The following is a 19,793-nucleotide window of genomic DNA, read 5'->3' as shown; positions in this document are numbered from 1 at the left end:
ATAGGGGAAATGTCAGTGAGCATTCCGATTTCAGTTCCAGAGCGATTCGCCCAATGACTCCTTGATATTTAGTCGTTTTCAGCCAAGTTTCTGGATTTTTGAAAATTTCACTTTTTTGTGAAAATATCCACTAAATGAGGGAATAATATGTGTGAGGGTACCCCAGGAGAGTTCCAAATGTGTGTGGGTAGAATATATATCCCACGGGGGTAAAATTGAAAAAAGTTGAAAAAATTTTTTTCTTGGACTTAGTCATTTTTCCGGCGTTTATCAGACTTTCAGATAGGGGAAATGTCAGTGAGCGTTCCGATTTCAGTTCCAGAGCGATTCGCCCAATGACTCCTTGATATTTAGTCGTTTTCAGCCAATTTTCTGGATTTTTGAAAATTTCACTTTTTTGTGAAAATATCCACTAAATGAGGGAATAATATGTGTGAGGGTACCCCAGGAGAGTTCCAAATGTGTGTGGGTAGAATATATATCCCACGGGGGTAAAATTGAAAAAAGTTGAAAAATTTTTTTTCTTGGACTTAGTCATTTTTCCGGCGTTTATCAGACTTTCAGATAGGGGAAATGTCAGTGAGCGTTCCGATTTCAGTTCCAGAGCGATTCGCCCAATGAGTCCTTGATATTTAGTCGTTTTCAGCCAATATTTTGGATTTTTGAAAATTTCACTTTTTTGTGAAAATATCCACTAAATGAGGGAATAATATGTGTGAGGGTACTCCAGGAGAGTTCCAAATGTGTGTGGGTAGAATATATATCCCACGGGGGTAAAATTGAAAAAAGTTTAAAAAATTTTTTTTTTGGACTTAGTCATTTTTCCGGCGTTTATCAGACTTTCAGATAGGGGAAATGTCAGTGAGCGTTCCGATTTCAGTTCCAGAGCGATTCGCCCAATGACTCCTTGATATTTAGTCGTTTTCAGCCAATTTTCTGGATTTTTGAAAATTTCACTTTTTTGTGAAAATATCCACTAAATGAGGGAATAATATGTGTGAGGGTACCCCAGGAGAGTTCCAAATGTGTGTGGGTAGAATATATATCCCACGGGGGTAAAATTGAAAAAAGTTGAAAAATTTTTTTTCTTGGACTTAGTCATTTTTCCGGCGTTTATCAGACTTTCAGATAGGGGAAATGTGAGTGAGCGTTCCGATTTCAGTTCCAGAGCGATTCGCCCAATGAGTCCTTGATATTTAGTCGTTTTCAGCCAATATTTTGGATTTTTGAAAATTTCACTTTTTTTGTGAAAATATCCACTAAATGAGGGAATAATATGTGTGAGGGTACTCCAGGAGAGTTCCAAATGTGTGTGGGTAGAATATATATCCCACGGGGGTAAAATTGAAAAAAGTTGAAAAATTTTTTTTCTTGGACTTAGTCATTTTTCCGGCGTTTATCAGACTTTCAGATAGGGGAAATGTCAGTGAGCATTCCGATTTCAGTTCCAGAGCGATTCGCCCAATGACTCCTTGATATTTAGTCGTTTTCAGCCAATTTTCTGGATTTTTGAATATTTCACTTTTTTGTGAAAATATCCACTAAATGAGGGAATAATATGTGTGAGGGTACCCCAGGAGAGTTCCAAATGTGTGTGGGTAGAATATATATCCCACAGGGGTAAAATTGAAAAAAGTTGAAAAAATTTTTTTTTTGGACTTAGTCATTTTTCCGGCGTTTATCAGACTTTCAGATAGGGGAAATGTCAGTGAGCGTTCCGATTTCAGTTCCAGAGCGATTCGCCCAATGACTCCTTGATATTTAGTCGTTTTCAGCCAATTTTCTGGATTTTTGAAAATTTTACTTTTTTGTGAAAATATCAACTAAATGAGGGAATAATATGTGTGAGGGTACCCCAGGAGAGTTCCAAATGTGTGTGGGTAGAATATATATCCCACGGGGGTAAAATTGAAAAAAGTTGAAAAAATTTTTTTCTTGGACTTAGTCATTTTTCCGGCGTTTATCAGACTTTCAGATAGGGGAAATGTGAGTGAGCGTTCCGATTTCAGTTCCAAAGCGATTCGCCCAATGAGTCCTTGATATTTAGTCGTTTTCAGCCAATATTTTGGATTTTTGAAAATTTCACTTTTTTTGTGAAAATATCCACTAAATGAGGGAATAATATGTGTGAGGGTACTCCAGGAGAGTTCCAAATGTGTGTGGGTAGAATATATATCCCACGGGGGTAAAATTGAAAAAAGTTTAAAACATTTTTTTTTTGGACTTAGTCATTTTTCCGGCGTTTATCAAACTTTCAGATAAGGGAAATGTCAGTGAGCGTTCCGATTTCAGTTCCAGAGCGATAAGCCCAATGACTCCTTGATATTTAGTCGTTTTCAGCCAATTTTCTGGATTTTTGAAAATTTCACTTTTTTGTGAAAATATCCACTAAATGAGGGAATAATATGTGTGAGGGTACCCCAGGAGAGTTCCAAATGTGTGTGGGTAGAATATATATCCCACGGGGGTAAAATTGAAAAAAGTTGAAAAATTTTTTTTCTCGGACTTAGTCATTTTTCCGGCGTTTATCAGACTTTCAGATAGGGGAAATGTCAGTGAGCATTCCGATTTCAGTTCCAGAGCGATTCGCCCAATGACTCCTTGATATTTAGTCGTTTTCAGCCAATTTTCTGGATTTTTGAAAATTTCACTTTTTTGTGAAAATATCCACTAAATGAGGGAATAATATGTGTGAGGGTACCCCAGGAGAGTTCCAAATGTGTGTGTGTAGAATATATATCCCACGGGGGTAAAATTGAAAAAAGTTGAAAAAATTTTTTTCTTGGACTTAGTCATTTTTCCGGCGTTTATCAGACTTTCAGATACGGGAAATGTGAGTGAGCGTTCCGATTTCAGTTCCAGAGCGATTCGCCCAATGAGTCCTTGATATTTAGTCGTTTTCAGACAATATTTTGGATTTTTGAAAATTTCACTTTTTTGTGAAAATATCCACTAAATGAGGGAATAATATGTGTGAGGGTACTCCAGGAGAGTTCCAAATGTGTGTGGGTAGAATATATATCCCACGGGGGTAAAATTGAAAAAAGTTTAAAAAATTTTTTTTTTGGACTTAGTCATTTTTCCGGCGTTTATCACACTTTCAGATAGGGGAAATGTCAGTGAGCGTTCCGATTTCAGTTCCAGAGCGATTCGCCCAATGAGTCCTTGATATTTAGTCGTTTTCAGCCAATATTTTGGATTTTTGAAAATTTCACTTTTTTGTGAAAATATCCACTAAATGAGGGAATAATATGTGTGAGGGTACCCCAGGAGAGTTCCAAATGTGTGTGGGTAGAATATATATCCCACGGGGGTAAAATTGAAAAAAAGTTTAAAAATTTTTTTTCTTGGACTTAGTCATTTTTCCGGCGTTTATCAGACTTTCAGATAGGGGAAATGTCAGTGAGCATTCCGATTTCAGTTCCAGAGCGATTCGCCCAATGACTCCTTGATATTTAGTCGTTTTCAGCCAAGTTTCTGGATTTTTGAAAATTTCACTTTTTTGTGAAAATATCCACTAAATGAGGGAATAATATGTGTGAGGGTACCCCAGGAGAGTTCCAAATGTGTGTGGGTAGAATATATATCCCACGGGGGTAAAATTGAAAAAAGTTGAAAAAATTTTTTTCTTGGACTTAGTCATTTTTCCGGCGTTTATCAGACTTTCAGATAGGGGAAATGTGAGTGAGCGTTCCGATTTCAGTTCCAGAGCGATTCGCCCAATGAGTCCTTGATATTTAGTCGTTTTCAGCCAATATTTTGGATTTTTGAAAATTTCACTTTTTTTGTGAAAATATCCACTAAATGAGGGAATAATATGTGTGAGGGTACCCCAGGAGAGTTCCAAATGTGTGTGGGTAGAATATATATCCCACGGGGGTAAAATTGAAAAAAGTTGAAAAAATTTTTTTCCTGGACTTAGTCATTTTTCCGGCGTTTATCAGACTTTCAGATAGGGGAAATGTCAGTGAGCGTTCCGATTTCAGTTCCAGAGCGATTCGCCCAATGACTCCTTGATATTTAGTCGTTTTCAGCCAATTTTCTGGATTTTTGAAAATTTCACTTTTTTGTGAAAATATCCACTAAATGAGGGAATAATATGTGTGAGGGTACCCCAGAGAGTTCCAAATGTGTGTGGGTAGAATATATATCCCACGGGGGTAAAATTGAAAAAAGTTGAAAAAATTTTTTTCTTGGACTTAGTCATTTTTCCGGCGTTTATCAGACTTTCAGATAGGGGAAATGTGAGTGAGCGTTCCGATTTCAGTTCCAGAGCGATTCGCCCAATGAGTCCTTGATATTTAGTCGTTTTCAGCCAATATTTTGGATTTTTGAAAATTTCACTTTTTTGTGAAAATATCCACTAAATGAGGGAATAATATGTGTGAGGGTACTCCAGGAGAGTTCCAAATGTGTGTGGGTAGAATATATATCCCACGGGGGTAAAATTGAATAAAGTTGAAAAATTTTTTTTCTTGGACTTAGTCATTTTTCCGGCGTTTATCAGACTTTCAGATAGGGGAAATGTCAGTGAGCATTCCGATTTCAGTTCCAGAGCGATTCGCCCAATGACTCCTTGATATTTAGTCGTTTTCAGCCAATTTTCTGGATTTTTGAAAATTTCACTTTTTTGTGAAAATATCCACTAAATGAGGGAATAATATGTGTGAGGGTACCCCAGGAGAGTTCCAAATGTGTGTGGGTAGAATATATATCCCACGGGGGTAAAATTGAAAAAAGTTGAAAAAATTTTTTTCTTGGACTTAGTCATTTTTCCGGCGTTTATCAGACTTTCAGATAGGGGAAATGTGAGTGAGCGTTCCGATTTCAGTTCCAGAGCGATTCGCGCAATGAGTCCTTGATATTTAGTCGTTTTCAGCCAATATTTTGGATTTTTGAAAATTTCACTTTTTTGTGAAAATATCCACTAAATGAGGGAATAATATGTGTGAGGGTACCCCAGGAGAGTTCCAAATGTGTGTGGGTAGAATATATATCCCACGGGGGTAAAATTGAAAAAAGTTGAAAAAATTTTTTTCTTGGACTTAGTCATTTTTCCGGCGTTTATCAGACTTTCAGATAGGGGAAATGTGAGTGAGCGTTCCGATTTCAGTTCCAGAGCAATTCGCCCAATGAGTCCTTGATATTTAGTCGTTTTCAGCCAATATTTTGGATTTTTGAAAATTTCACTTTTTTGTGAAAATATCCACTAAATGAGGGAATAATATGTGTGAGGGTACTCCAGGAGAGTTCCAAATGTGTGTGGGTAGAATATATATCCCACGGGGGTAAAATTGAAAAAAGTTTAAAAAATTTTTTTTTTGGACTTAGTCATTTTTCCGGCGTTTATCAGACTTTCAGATAGGGGAAATGTCAGTGAGCGTTCCGATTTCAGTTCCAGAGCGATTCGCCCAATGAGTCCTTGATATTTAGTCGTTTTCAGCCAATATTTTGGATTTTTGAAAATTTCACTTTTTTGTGAAAATATCCACTAAATGAGGGAATAATATGTGTGAGGGTACCCCAGGAGAGTTCCAAATGTGTGTGGGTAGAATATATATCCCACGGGGGTAAAATTGAAAAAAGTTGAAAAATTTTTTTCTTGGACTTAGTCATTTTTCCGGCGTTTATCAGACTTTCAGATAGGGGAAATGTCAGTGAGCGTTCCGATTTCAGTTCCAGAGCGATTCGCCCAATGACTCCTTGATATTTAGTCGTTTTCAGCCAATTTTCTGGATTTTTGAAAATTTTACTTTTTTGTGAAAATATCCACTAAATGAGGGAATAATATGTGTGAGGGTACCCCAGGAGAGTTCCAAATGTGTGTGGGTAGAATATATATCCCACGGGGGTAAAATTGAAAAAAGTTGAAAAAATTTTTTTCTTGGACTTAGTCATTTTTCCGGCGTTTATCAGACTTTCAGATAGGGGAAATGTGAGTGAGCGTTCCGATTTCAGTTCCAGAGCGATTCGCCCAATGAGTCCTTGATATTTAGTCGTTTTCAGCCAATATTTTGGATTTTTGAAAATTTCACTTTTTTTGTGAAAATATCCACTAAATGAGGGAATAATATGTGTGAGGGTACTCCAGGAGAGTTCCAAATGTGTGTGGGTAGAATATATATCCCACGGGGGTAAAATTGAAAAAAGTTTAAAACATTTTTTTTTTGGACTTAGTCATTTTTCCGGCGTTTATCAGACTTTCAGATAGGGGAAATGTCAGTGAGCGTTCCGATTTCAGTTCCAGAGCGATTCGCCCAATGACTCCTTGATATTTAGTCGTTTTCAGCCAATTTTCTGGATTTTTGAAAATTTCACTTTTTTGTGAAAATATCCACTAAATGAGGGAATAATATGTGTGAGGGTACCCCAGGAGAGTTCCAAATGTGTGTGGGTAGAATATATATCCCACGGGGGTAAAATTGAAAAAAGTTGAAAAATTTTTTTTCTCGGACTTAGTCATTTTTCCGGCGTTTATCAGACTTTCAGATAGGGGAAATGTCAGTGAGCATTCCGATTTCAGTTCCAGAGCGATTCGCCCAATGACTCCTTGATATTTAGTCGTTTTCAGCCAATTTTCTGGATTTTTGAAAATTTCACTTTTTTGTGAAAATATCCACTAAATGAGGGAATAATATGTGTGAGGGTACCCCAGGAGAGTTCCAAATGTGTGTGTGTAGAATATATATCCCACGGGGGTAAAATTGAAAAAAGTTGAAAAAATTTTTTTCTTGGACTTAGTCATTTTTCCGGCGTTTATCAGACTTTCAGATAGGGGAAATGTGAGTGAGCGTTCCGATTTCAGTTCCAGAGCGATTCGCCCAATGAGTCCTTGATATTTAGTCGTTTTCAGACAATATTTTGGATTTTTGAAAATTTCACTTTTTTGTGAAAATATCCACTAAATGAGGGAATAATATGTGTGAGGGTACTCCAGGAGAGTTCCAAATGTGTGTGGGTAGAATATATATCCCACGGGGGTAAAATTGAAAAAAGTTGAAAAATTTTTTTTCTTGGACTTAGTCATTTTTCCGGCGTTTATCAGACTTTCAGATAGGGGAAATGTCAGTGAGCATACCGATTTCAGTTCCAGAGCGATTCGCCCAATGACTCCTTGATATTTAGTCGTTTTCAGCCAAGTTTCTGGATTTTTGAAAATTTCACTTTTTTGTGAAAATATCCACTAAATGAGGGAATAATATGTGTGAGGGTACCCCAGGAGAGTTCCAAATGTGTGTGGGTAGAATATATATCCCACGGGGGTAAAATTGAAAAAAGTTGAAAAAATTTTTTTCTTGGACTTAGTCATTTTTCCGGCGTTTATCAGACTTTCAGATAGGGGAAATGTCAGTGAGCGTTCCGATTTCAGTTCCAGAGCGATTCGCCCAATGACTCCTTGATATTTAGTCGTTTTCAGCCAATTTTCTGGATTTTTGAAAATTTCACTTTTTTGTGAAAATATCCACTAAATGAGGGAATAATATGTGTGAGGGTACCCCAGGAGAGTTCCAAATGTGTGTGGGTAGAATATATATCCCACGGGGGTAAAATTGAAAAAAGTTGAAAAATTTTTTTTCTTGGACTTAGTCATTTTTCCGGCGTTTATCAGACTTTCAGATAGGGGAAATTTGAGTGAGCGTTCCGATTTCAGTTCCAGAGCGATTCGCCCAATGAGTCCTTGATATTTAGTCGTTTTCAGCCAATATTTTGGATTTTTGAAAATTTCACTTTTTTTGTGAAAATATCCACTAAATGAGGGAATAATATGTGTGAGGGTACTCCAGGAGAGTTCCAAATGTGTGTGGGTAGAATATATATCCCACGGGGGTAAAATTGAAAAAAGTTTAAAAAATTTTTTTTTTGGACTTAGTCATTTTTCCGGCGTTTATCAGACTTTCAGATAGGGGAAATGTCAGTGAGCGTTCCGATTTCAGTTCCAGAGCGATTCGCCCAATGACTCCTTGATATTTAGTCGTTTTCAGCCAATTTTCTGGATTTTTGAAAATTTCACTTTTTTGTGAAAATATCCACTAAATGAGGGAATAATATGTGTGAGGGTACCCCAGGAGAGTTCCAAATGTGTGTGGGTAGAATATATATCCCACGGGGGTAAAATTGAAAAAAGTTGAAAAATTTTTTTTCTTGGACTTAGTCATTTTCCGGCGTTTATCAGACTTTCAGATAGGGGAAATGTCAGTGAGCGTTCCGATTTCAGTTCCAGAGCGATTCGCCCAATGACTCCTTGATATTTAGTCGTTTTCAGCCAATTTTCTGGATTTTTGAAAATTTCACTTTTTTGTGAAAATATCCACTAAATGAGGGAATAATATGTGTGAGGGTACCCCAGGAGAGTTCCAAATGTGTGTGGCTAGAATATATATCCCACGGGGGTAAAATTGAAAAAAGTTGAAAAAAATTTTTTCTTGGACTTAGTCATTTTTCCGGCGTTTATCAGACTTTCAGATAGGGGAAATGTCAGTGAGCGTTCCGATTTCAGTTCCAGAGCGATTCGCCCAATGAGTCCTTGATATTTAGTCGTTTTCAGCCAATATTTTGGATTTTTGAAAATTTCACTTTTTTGTGAAAATATCCACTAAATGAGGGAATAATATGTGTGAGGGTACCCCAGGAGAGTTCCAAATGTGTGTGGGTAGAATATATATCCCACGGGGGTAAAATTGAAAAAAGTTGAAAAAATTTTTTTCTTGGACTTAGTCATTTTTCCGGCGTTTATCAGACTTTCAGATAGGGGAAATGTCAGTGAGCGTTCCGATTTCAGTTCCAGAGCGATTCGCCCAATGACTCCTTGATATTTAGTCGTTTTCAGCCAATTTTCTGGATTTTTGAAAATTTCACTTTTTTGTGAAAATATCCACTAAATGAGGGAATAATATGTGTGAGGGTACCCCAGGAGAGTTCCAAATGTGTGTGGGTAGAATATATATCCCACGGGGGTAAAATTGAAAAAAGTTGAAAAAATTTTTTTCTTGGATTTAGTCATTTTTCCGGCGTTTATCAGACTTTCAGATAGGGGAAATGTGAGTGAGCGTTCCGATTTCAGTTCCAGAGCGATTCGCCCAATGAGTCCTTGATATTTAGTCGTTTTCAGCCAATATTTTGGATTTTTGAAAATTTCACTTTTTTTGTGAAAATATCCACTAAATGAGGGAATAATATGTGTGAGGGTACTCCAGGAGAGTTCCAAATGTGTGTGGGTAGAATATATATCCCACGGGGGTAAAATTGAAAAAAGTTTAAAAAATTTTTTTTTTGGACTTAGTCATTTTTCCGGCGTTTATCAGACTTTCAGATAGGGGAAATGTCAGTGAGCGTTCCGATTTCAGTTCCAGAGCGATTCGCCCAATGACTCCTTGATATTTAGTCGTTTTCAGCCAATTTTCTGGATTTTTGAAAATTTCACTTTTTTGTGAAAATATCCACTAAATGAGGGAATAATATGTGTGAGGGTACCCCAGGAGAGTTCCAAATGTGTGTGGGTAGAATATATATCCCACGGGGGTAAAATTGAAAAAAGTTGAAAAATTTTTTTTCTTGGACTTAGTCATTTTCCGGCGTTTATCAGACTTTCAGATAGGGGAAATGTCAGTGAGCGTTCCGATTTCAGTTCCAGAGCGATTCGCCCAATGACTCCTTGATATTTAGTCGTTTTCAGCCAATATTTTGGATTTTTGAAAATTTCACTTTTTTTGTGAAAATATCCACTAAATGAGGGAATAATATGTGTGAGGATACTCCAGGAGAGTTCCAAATGTGTGTGGGTAGAATATATATCCCACGGGGGTAAAATTGAAAAAAGTTGAAAAATTTTTTTTCTTGGACTTAGTCATTTTTCCGGCGTTTATCAGACTTTCAGATAGGGGAAATGTCAGTGAGCATTCCGATTTCAGTTCCAGAGCGATTCGCCCAATGACTCCTTGATATTTAGTCGTTTTCAGCCAATTTTCTGGATTTTTGAAAATTTCACTTTTTTGTGAAAATATCCACTAAATGAGGGAATAATATGTGTGAGGGTACCCCAGGAGAGTTCCAAATGTGTGTGGGTAGAATATATATCCCACGGGGGTAAAATTGAAAAAAGTTGAAAAAATTTTTTTCTTGGACTTAGTCATTTTTCCGGCGTTTATCAGACTTTCAGATAGGGGAAATGTGAGTGAGCGTTCCGATTTCAGTTCCAGAGCGATTCGCGCAATGAGTCCTTGATATTTAGTCGTTTTCAGCCAATATTTTGGATTTTTGAAAATTTCACTTTTTTGTGAAAATATCCACTAAATGAGGGAATAATATGTGTGAGGGTACCCCAGGAGAGTTCCAAATGTGTGTGGGTAGAATATATATCCCACGGGGGTAAAATTGAAAAAAGTTGAAAAAATTTTTTTCTTGGACTTAGTCATTTTTCCGGCGTTTATCAGACTTTCAGGTAGGGGAAATGTGAGTGAGCGTTCCGATTTCAGTTCCAGAGCGATTCGCCCAATGACTCCTTGATATTTAGTCGTTTTCAGCCAATTTTCTGGATTTTTGAAAATTTTACTTTTTTGTGAAAATATCCACTAAATGAGGGAATAATATGTGTGAGGGTACTCCAGGAGAGTTCCAAATGTGTGTGGGTAGAATATATATCCCACGGGGGTAAAATTGAAAAAAGTTTAAAAAATTTTTTTTTTGGACTTAGTCATTTTTCCGGCGTTTATCAGACTTTCAGATAGGGGAAATGTCAGTGAGCATTCCGATTTCAGTTCCAGAGCGATTCGCCCAATGACTCCTTGATATTTAGTCGTTTTCAGCCAATTTTCTGGATTTTTGAAAATTTCACTTTTTTGTGAAAATATCCACTAAATGAGGGAATAATATGTGTGAGGGTACCCCAGGAGAGTTCCAAATGTGTGTGGGTAGAATATATATCCCACGGGGGTAAAATTGAAAAAAGTTGAAAAATTTTTTTTCTTGGACTTAGTCATTTTTCCGGCGTTTATCAGACTTTCAGATAGGGGAAATGTCAGTGAGCATTCCGATTTCAGTTCCAGAGCGATTCGCCCAATGACTCTTTGATATTTAGTCGTTTTCAGCCAATTTTCTGGATTTTTGAAAATTTCACTTTTTTGTGAAAATATCCACTAAATGAGGGAATAATATGTGTGAGGGTACCCCAGGAGAGTTCCAAATGTGTGTGTGTAGAATATATATCCCACGGGGGTAAAATTGAAAAAAGTTGAAAAAATTTTTTTCTTGGACTTAGTCATTTTTCCGGCGTTTATCAGACTTTCAGATAGGGGAAATGTGAGTGAGCGTTCCGATTTCAGTTCCAGAGCGATTCGCACAATGAGTCCTTGATATTTAGTCGTTTTCAGCCAATATTTTGGATTTTTGAAAATTTCACTTTTTTTGTGAAAATATCCACTAAATGAGGGAATAATATGTGTGAGGATACTCCAGGAGAGTTCCAAATGTGTGTGGGTAGAATATATATCCCACGGGGGTAAAATTGAAAAAAGTTGAAAAAATGTTTTTCTTGGACTTAGTCATTTTTCCGGCGTTTATCAGACTTTCAGGTAGGGGAAATGTGAGTGAGCGTTCCGATTTCAGTTCCAGAGCGATTCGCCCAATGAGTCCTTGATATTTAGTCGTTTTCAGCCAATATTTTGGATTTTTGAAAATTTCACTTTTTTGTGAAAATATCCACTAAATGAGGGAATAATATGTGTGAGGGTACTCCAGGAGAGTTCCAAATGTGTGTGGGTAGAATATATATCCCACGGGGGTAAAATTGAAAAAAGTTGAAAAAAATTTTTTCTTGGACTTAGTCATTTTTCCGGCGTTTATCAGACTTTCAGATAGGGGAAATGTCAGTGAGCATTCCGATTTCAGTTCCAGAGCGATTCGCCCAATGACTCCTTGATATTTAGTCGTTTTCAGCCAATTTTCTGGATTTTTGAAAATTTTACTTTTTTGTGAAAATATCCACTAAATGAGGGAATAATATGTGTGAGGGTACCCCAGGAGAGTTCCAAATGTGTGTGGGTAGAATATATATCCCACGGGGGTAAAATTGAAAAAAGTTGAAAAAATTTTTTTCTTGGACTTAGTCATTTTTCCGGCGTTTATCAGACTTTCAGATAGGGGAAATGTGAGTGAGCGTTCCGATTTCAGTTCCAGAGCGATTCGCCCAATGAGTCCTTGATATTTAGTCGTTTTCAGCCAATATTTTGGATTTTTGAAAATTTCACTTTTTTTGTGAAAATATCCACTAAATGAGGGAATAATATGTGTGAGGGTACTCCAGGAGAGTTCCAAATGTGTGTGGGTAGAATATATATCCCACGGGGGTAAAATTGAAAAAAGTTTAAAAAATTTTTTTTTTGGACTTAGTCATTTTTCCGGCGTTTATCAGACTTTCAGATAGGGGAAATGTCAGTGAGCGTTCCGATTTCAGTTCCAGAGCGATTCGCCCAATGACTCCTTGATATTTAGTCGTTTTCAGCCAATTTTCTGGATTTTTGAAAATTTCACTTTTTTGTGAAAATATCCACTAAATGAGGGAATAATATGTGTGAGGGTACCCCAGGAGAGTTCCAAATGTGTGTGGGTAGAATATATATCCCACGGGGGTAAAATTGAAAAAAGTTGAAAAAATTTTTTTCTTGGACTTAGTCATTTTTCCGGCGTTTATCAGACTTTCAGATAGGGGAAATGTCAGTGAGCATTCCGATTTCAGTTCCAGAGCGATTCGCCCAATGACTCTTTGATATTTAGTCGTTTTCAGCCAATTTTCTGGATTTTTGAAAATTTCACTTTTTTGTGAAAATATCCACTAAATGAGGGAATAATATGTGTGAGGGTACCCCAGGAGAGTTCCAAATGTGTGTGTGTAGAATATATATCCCACGGGGGTAAAATTGAAAAAAGTTGAAAAATTTTTTTTCTTGGACTTAGTCATTTTTCCGGCGTTTATCAGACTTTCAGATAGGGGAAATGTGAGTGAGCGTTCCGATTTCAGTTCCAGAGCGATTCGCACAATGAGTCCTTGATATTTAGTCGTTTTCAGCCAATATTTTGGATTTTTGAAAATTTCACTTTTTTGTGAAAATATCCACTAAATGAGGGAATAATATGTGTGAGGGTACCCCAGGAGAGTTCCAAATGTGTGTGGGTAGAATATATATCCCACGGGGGTAAAATTGAAAAAAGTTGAAAAAAATTTTTTCTTGGACTTAGTCATTTTTCCGGCGTTTATCAGACTTTCAGATAGGGGAAATGTGAGTGAGCGTTCCGATTTCAGTTCCAGAGCGATTCGCCCAATGAGTCCTTGATATTTAGTCGTTTTCAGCCAATATTTTGGATTTTTGAAAATTTCACTTTTTTGTGAAAATATCCACTAAATGAGGGAATAATATGTGTGAGGGTACTCCAGGAGAGTTCCAAATGTGTGTGGGTAGAATATATATCCCACGGGGGTAAAATTGAAAAAAGTTGAAAATATTTTTTTCTTGGACTTAGTCATTTTTCCGGCGTTTATCAGACTTTCAGATAGGGGAAATGTCAGTGAGCGTTCCGATTTCAGTTCCAGAGCGATTCGCCCAATGACTCCTTGATATTTAGTCGTTTTCAGCCAATTTTCTGGATTTTTGAAAATTTTACTTTTTTGTGAAAATATCCACTAAATGAGGGAATAATATGTGTGAGGGTACCCCAGGAGAGTTCCAAATGTGTGTGGGTAGAATATATATCCCACGGGGGTAAAATTGAAAAAAGTTGAAAAAATTTTTTTCTTGGACTTAGTCATTTTTCCGGCGTTTATCAGACTTTCAGATAGGGGAAATGTGAGTGAGCGTTCCGATTTCAGTTCCAGAGCGATTCGCCCAATGAGTCCTTGATATTTAGTCGTTTTCAGCCAATATTTTGGATTTTTGAAAATTTCACTTTTTTGTGAAAATATCCACTAAATGAGGGAATAATATGTGTGAGGGTACTCCAGGAGAGTTCCAAATGTGTGTGGGTAGAATATATATCCCACGGGGGTAAAATTGAAAAAAGTTGAAAAATTTTTTTTCTTGGACTTAGTCATTTTTCCGGCGTTTATCAGACTTTCAGATAGGGGAAATGTCAGTGAGCATTCCGATTTCAGTTCCAGAGCGATTCGCCCAATGACTCCTTGATATTTAGTCGTTTTCAGCCAATTTTCTGGATTTTTGAAAATTTCACTTTTTTGTGAAAATATCCACTAAATGAGGGAATAATATGTGTGAGGGTACCCCAGGAGAGTTCCAAATGTGTGTGGGTAGAATATATATCCCACGGGGGTAAAATTGAAAAAAGTTGAAAAAATTTTTTTCTTGGACTTAGTCATTTTTCCGGCGTTTATCAGACTTTCAGATAGGGGAAATGTGAGTGAGCGTTCCGATTTCAGTTCCAGAGCGATTCGCGCAATGAGTCCTTGATATTTAGTCGTTTTCAGCCAATATTTTGGATTTTTGAAAATTTCACTTTTTTGTGAAAATATCCACTAAATGAGGGAATAATATGTGTGAGGGTACCCCAGGAGAGTTCCAAATGTGTGTGGGTAGAATATATATCCCACGGGGGTAAAATTGAAAAAAGTTGAAAAAATTTTTTTCTTGGACTTAGTCATTTTTCCGGCGTTTATCAGACTTTCAGATAGGGGAAATGTGAGTGAGCGTTCCGATTTCAGTTCCAGAGCAATTCGCCCAATGAGTCCTTGATATTTAGTCGTTTTCAGCCAATATTTTGGATTTTTGAAAATTTCACTTTTTTGTGAAAATATCCACTAAATGAGGGAATAATATGTGTGAGGGTACTCCAGGAGAGTTCCAAATGTGTGTGGGTAGAATATATATCCCACGGGGGTAAAATTGAAAAAAGTTTAAAAAATTTTTTTTTTGGACTTAGTCATTTTTCCGGCGTTTATCAGACTTTCAGATAGGGGAAATGTCAGTGAGCGTTCCGATTTCAGTTCCAGAGCGATTCGCCCAATGACTCCTTGATATTTAGTCGTTTTCAGCCAATTTTCTGGATTTTTGAAAATTTTACTTTTTTGTGAAAATATCCACTAAATGAGGGAATAATATGTGTGAGGGTACCCCAGGAGAGTTCCAAATGTGTGTGGGTAGAATATATATCCCACGGGGGTAAAATTGAAAAAAGTTGAAAAAATTTTTTTCTTGGACTTAGTCATTTTTCCGGCGTTTATCAGACTTTCAGATAGGGGAAATGTGAGTGAGCGTTCCGATTTCAGTTCCAGAGCGATTCGCCCAATGAGTCCTTGATATTTAGTCGTTTTCAGCCAATATTTTGGATTTTTGAAAATTTCACTTTTTTTGTGAAAATATCCACTAAATGAGGGAATAATATGTGTGAGGGTACTCCAGGAGAGTTCCAAATGTGTGTGGGTAGAATATATATCCCACGGGGGTAAAATTGAAAAAAGTTTAAAACATTTTTTTTTTGGACTTAGTCATTTTTCCGGCGTTTATCAGACTTTCAGATAGGGGAAATGTCAGTGAGCGTTCCGATTTCAGTTCCAGAGCGATTCGCCCAATGACTCCTTGATATTTAGTCGTTTTCAGCCAATTTTCTGGATTTTTGAAAATTTCACTTTTTTGTGAAAATATCCACTAAATGAGGGAATAATATGTGTGAGGGTACCCCAGGAGAGTTCCAAATGTGTGTGGGTAGAATATATATCCCACGGGGGTAAAATTGAAAAAAGTTGAAAAATTTTTTTTCTCGGACTTAGTCATTTTTCCGGCGTTTATCAGACTTTCAGATAGGGGAAATGTCAGTGAGCATTCCGATTTCAGTTCCAGAGCGATTCGCCCAATGACTCCTTGATATTTAGTCGTTTTCAGCCAATTTTCTGGATTTTTGAAAATTTCACTTTTTTGTGAAAATATCCACTAAATGAGGGAATAATATGTGTGAGGGTACCCCAGGAGAGTTCCAAATGTGTGTGTGTAGAATATATATCCCACGGGGGTAAAATTGAAAAAAGTTGAAAAAATTTTTTTCTTGGACTTAGTCATTTTTCCGGCGTTTATCAGACTTTCAGATAGGGGAAATGTGAGTGAGCGTTCCGATTTCAGTTCCAGAGCGATTCGCCCAATGAGTCCTTGATATTTAGTCGTTTTCAGCCAATATTTTGGATTTTTGAAAATTTCACTTTTTTGTGAAAATATCCACTAAATGAGGGAATAATATGTGTGAGGGTACCCCAGGAGAGTTCCAAATGTGTGTGGGTAGAATATATATCCCACGGGGGTAAAATTGAAAAAAAGTTTAAAAATTTTTTTCTTGGACTTAGTCATTTTTCCGGCGTTTATCAGACTTTCAGATAGGGGAAATGTCAGTGAGCGTTCAGATTTCAGTTCCAGAGCGATTCGCCCAATGACTCCTTGATATTTAGTCGTTTTCAGCCAATTTTCTAGATTTGTGAAAATTTCACTTTTTTGTGAAAATATCCACTAAATGAGGGAATAATATGTGTGAGGGTACCCCAGGAGAGTTCCAAATGTGTGTGGGTAGAATATATATCCCACGGGGGTAAAATTGAAAAAAGTTGAAAAATTTTTTTTCTTGGACTTAGTCATTTTTCCGGCGTTTATCAGACTTTCAGATAGGGGAAATGTCAGTGAGCATACCGATTTCAGTTCCAGAGCGATTCGCCCAATGACTCCTTGATATTTAGTCGTTTTCAGCCAAGTTTCTGGATTTTTGAAAATTTCACTTTTTTGTGAAAATATCCACTAAATGAGGGAATAATATGTGTGAGGGTACCCCAGGAGAGTTCCAAATGTGTGTGGGTAGAATATATATCCCACGGGGGTAAAATTGAAAAAAGTTGAAAAATTTTTTTTCTCGGACTTAGTCATTTTTCCGGCGTTTATCAGACTTTCAGATAGGGGAAATGTCAGTGAGCATTCCGATTTCAGTTCCAGAGCGATTCGCCCAATGACTCCTTGATATTTAGTCGTTTTCAGCCAATTTTCTGGATTTTTGAAAATTTCACTTTTTTGTGAAAATATCCACTAAATGAGGGAATAATATGTGTGAGGGTACCCCATGAGAGTTCCAAATGTGTGTGTGTAGAATATATATCCCACGGGGGTAAAATTGAAAAAAGTTGAAAAAATTTTTTTCTTGGACTTAGTCATTTTTCCGGCGTTTATCAGACTTTCAGATAGGGGAAATGTGAGTGAGCGTTCCGATTTCAGTTCCAGAGCGATTCGCCCAATGAGTCCTTGATATTTAGTCGTTTTCAGACAATATTTTGGATTTTTGAAAATTTCACTTTTTTGTGAAAATATCCACTAAATGAGGGAATAATATGTGTGAGGGTACTCCAGGAGAGTTCCAAATGTGTGTGGGTAGAATATATATCCCACGGGGGTAAAATTGAAAAAAGTTTAAAAAATTTTTTTTTTGGACTTAGTCATTTTTCCGGCGTTTATCAGACTTTCAGATAGGGGAAATGTCAGTGAGCGTTCCGATTTCAGTTCCAGAGCGATTCGCCCAATGAGTCCTTGATATTTAGTCGTTTTCAGCCAATATTTTGGATTTTTGAAAATTTCACTTTTTTGTGAAAATATCCACTAAATGAGGGAATAATATGTGTGAGGGTACCCCAGGAGAGTTAAAATGTGTGTGGGTAGAATATATATCCCACGGGGGTAAAATTGAAAAAAAGTTTAAAAATTTTTTTTTTGGACTTAGTCATTTTTCCGGCATTTATCAGACTTTCAGATAGGGGAAATGTCAGTGAGCGTTCAGATTTCAGTTCCAGAGCGATTCGCCCAATGACTCCTTGATATTTAGTCGTTTTCAGCCAATTTTCTAGATTTGTGAAAATTTCACTTTTTTGTGAAAATATCCACTAAATGAGGGAATAATATGTGTGAGGGTACCCCAGGAGAGTTCCAAATGTGTGTGGGTAGAATATATATCCCACGGGGGTAAAATTGAAAAAAGTTGAAAAATTTTTTTTCTTGGACTTAGTCATTTTTCCGGCGTTTATCAGACTTTCAGATAGGGGAAATGTCAGTGAGCGTTCCGATTTCAGTTCCAGAGTGATTCGCCCAATGACTCCTTGATATTTAGTCGTTTTCAGCCAATTTTCTGGATTTTTGAAAATTTCACTTTTTTGTGAAAATATCCACTAAATGAGGGAATAATATGTGTGAGGGTACCCCAGGAGAGTTCCAAATGTGTGTGGGTAGAATATATATCCCACGGGGGTAAAATTGAAAAAAGTTGAAAAAATTTTTTTCTTGGACTTAGTCATTTTTCCGGCGTTTATCAGACTTTCAGATAGGGGAAATGTCAGTGAGCGTTCCGATTTCAGTTCCAGAGCGATTCGCCCAATGACTCCTTGATATTTAGTCGTTTTCAGCCAATTTTCTGGATTTTTGAAAATTTCACTTTTTTGTGAAAATATCCACTAAATGAGGGAATAATATGTGTGAGGGTACCCCAGGAGAGTTCCAAATGTGTGTGGGTAGAATATATATCCCACGGGGGTAAAATTGAAAAAAGTTGAAAAATTTTTTTTCTTGGACTTAGTCATTTTTCCGGCGTTTATCAGACTTTCAGATAGGGGAAATTTGAGTGAGCGTTCCGATTTCAGTTCCAGAGCGATTCGCCCAATGAGTCCTTGATATTTAGTCGTTTTCAGCCAATATTTTGGATTTTTGAAAATTTCACTTTTTTTGTGAAAATATCCACTAAATGAGGGAATAATATGTGTGAGGGTACTCCAGGAGAGTTCCAAATGTGTGTGGGTAGAATATATATCCCACGGGGGTAAAATTGAAAAAAGTTTAAAAAATTTTTTTTTTGGACTTAGTCATTTTTCCGGCGTTTATCAGACTTTCAGATAGGGGAAATGTCAGTGAGCGTTCCGATTTCAGTTCCAGAGCGATTCGCCCAATGACTCCTTGATATTTAGTCGTTTTCAGCCAATTTTCTGGATTTTTGAAAATTTCACTTTTTTGTGAAAATATCCACTAAATGAGGGAATAATATGTGTGAGGGTACCCCAGGAGAGTTCCAAATGTGTGTGTGTAGAATATATATCCCACGGGGGTAAAATTGAAAAAAGTTGAAAAAATTTTTTTCTTGGACTTAGTCATTTTTCCGGCGTTTATCAGACTTTCAGATAGGGGAAATGTGAGTGAGCGTTCCGATTTCAGTTCCAGAGCGATTCGCCCAATGAGTCCTTGATATTTAGTCGTTTTCAGCCAATATTTTGGATTTTTGAAAATTTCACTTTTTTGTGAAAATATCCACTAAATGAGGGAATAATATGTGTGAGGGTACCCCAGGAGAGTTCCAAATGTGTGTGGGTAGAATATATATCCCACGGGGGTAAAATTGAAAAAAAGTTTAAAAATTTTTTTCTTGGACTTAGTCATTTTTCCGGCGTTTATCAGACTTTCAGATAGGGGAAATGTCAGTGAGCGTTCAGATTTCAGTTCCAGAGCGATTCGCCCAATGACTCCTTGATATTTAGTCGTTTTCAGCCAATTTTCTAGATTTGTGAAAATTTCACTTTTTTGTGAAAATATCCACTAAATGAGGGAATAATATGTGTGAGGGTACCCCAGGAGAGTTCCAAATGTGTGTGGGTAGAATATATATCCCACGGGGGTAAAATTGAAAAAAGTTGAAACATTTTTTTTCTTGGACTTAGTCATTTTTCCGGCGTTTATCAGACTTTCAGATAGGGGAAATGTCAGTGAGCATACCGATTTCAGTTCCAGAGCGAT

Source organism: Phyllobates terribilis, unplaced genomic scaffold (genome assembly GCF_046119375.1).
Source record: "Phyllobates terribilis strain yellow unplaced genomic scaffold, ASM4611937v1 Scaffold_2__4_contigs__length_985480577, whole genome shotgun sequence".
Lineage (NCBI taxonomy): Eukaryota > Metazoa > Chordata > Amphibia > Anura > Dendrobatidae > Phyllobates > Phyllobates terribilis.
Note: the sequence above shows the minus strand (reverse complement) of the source record.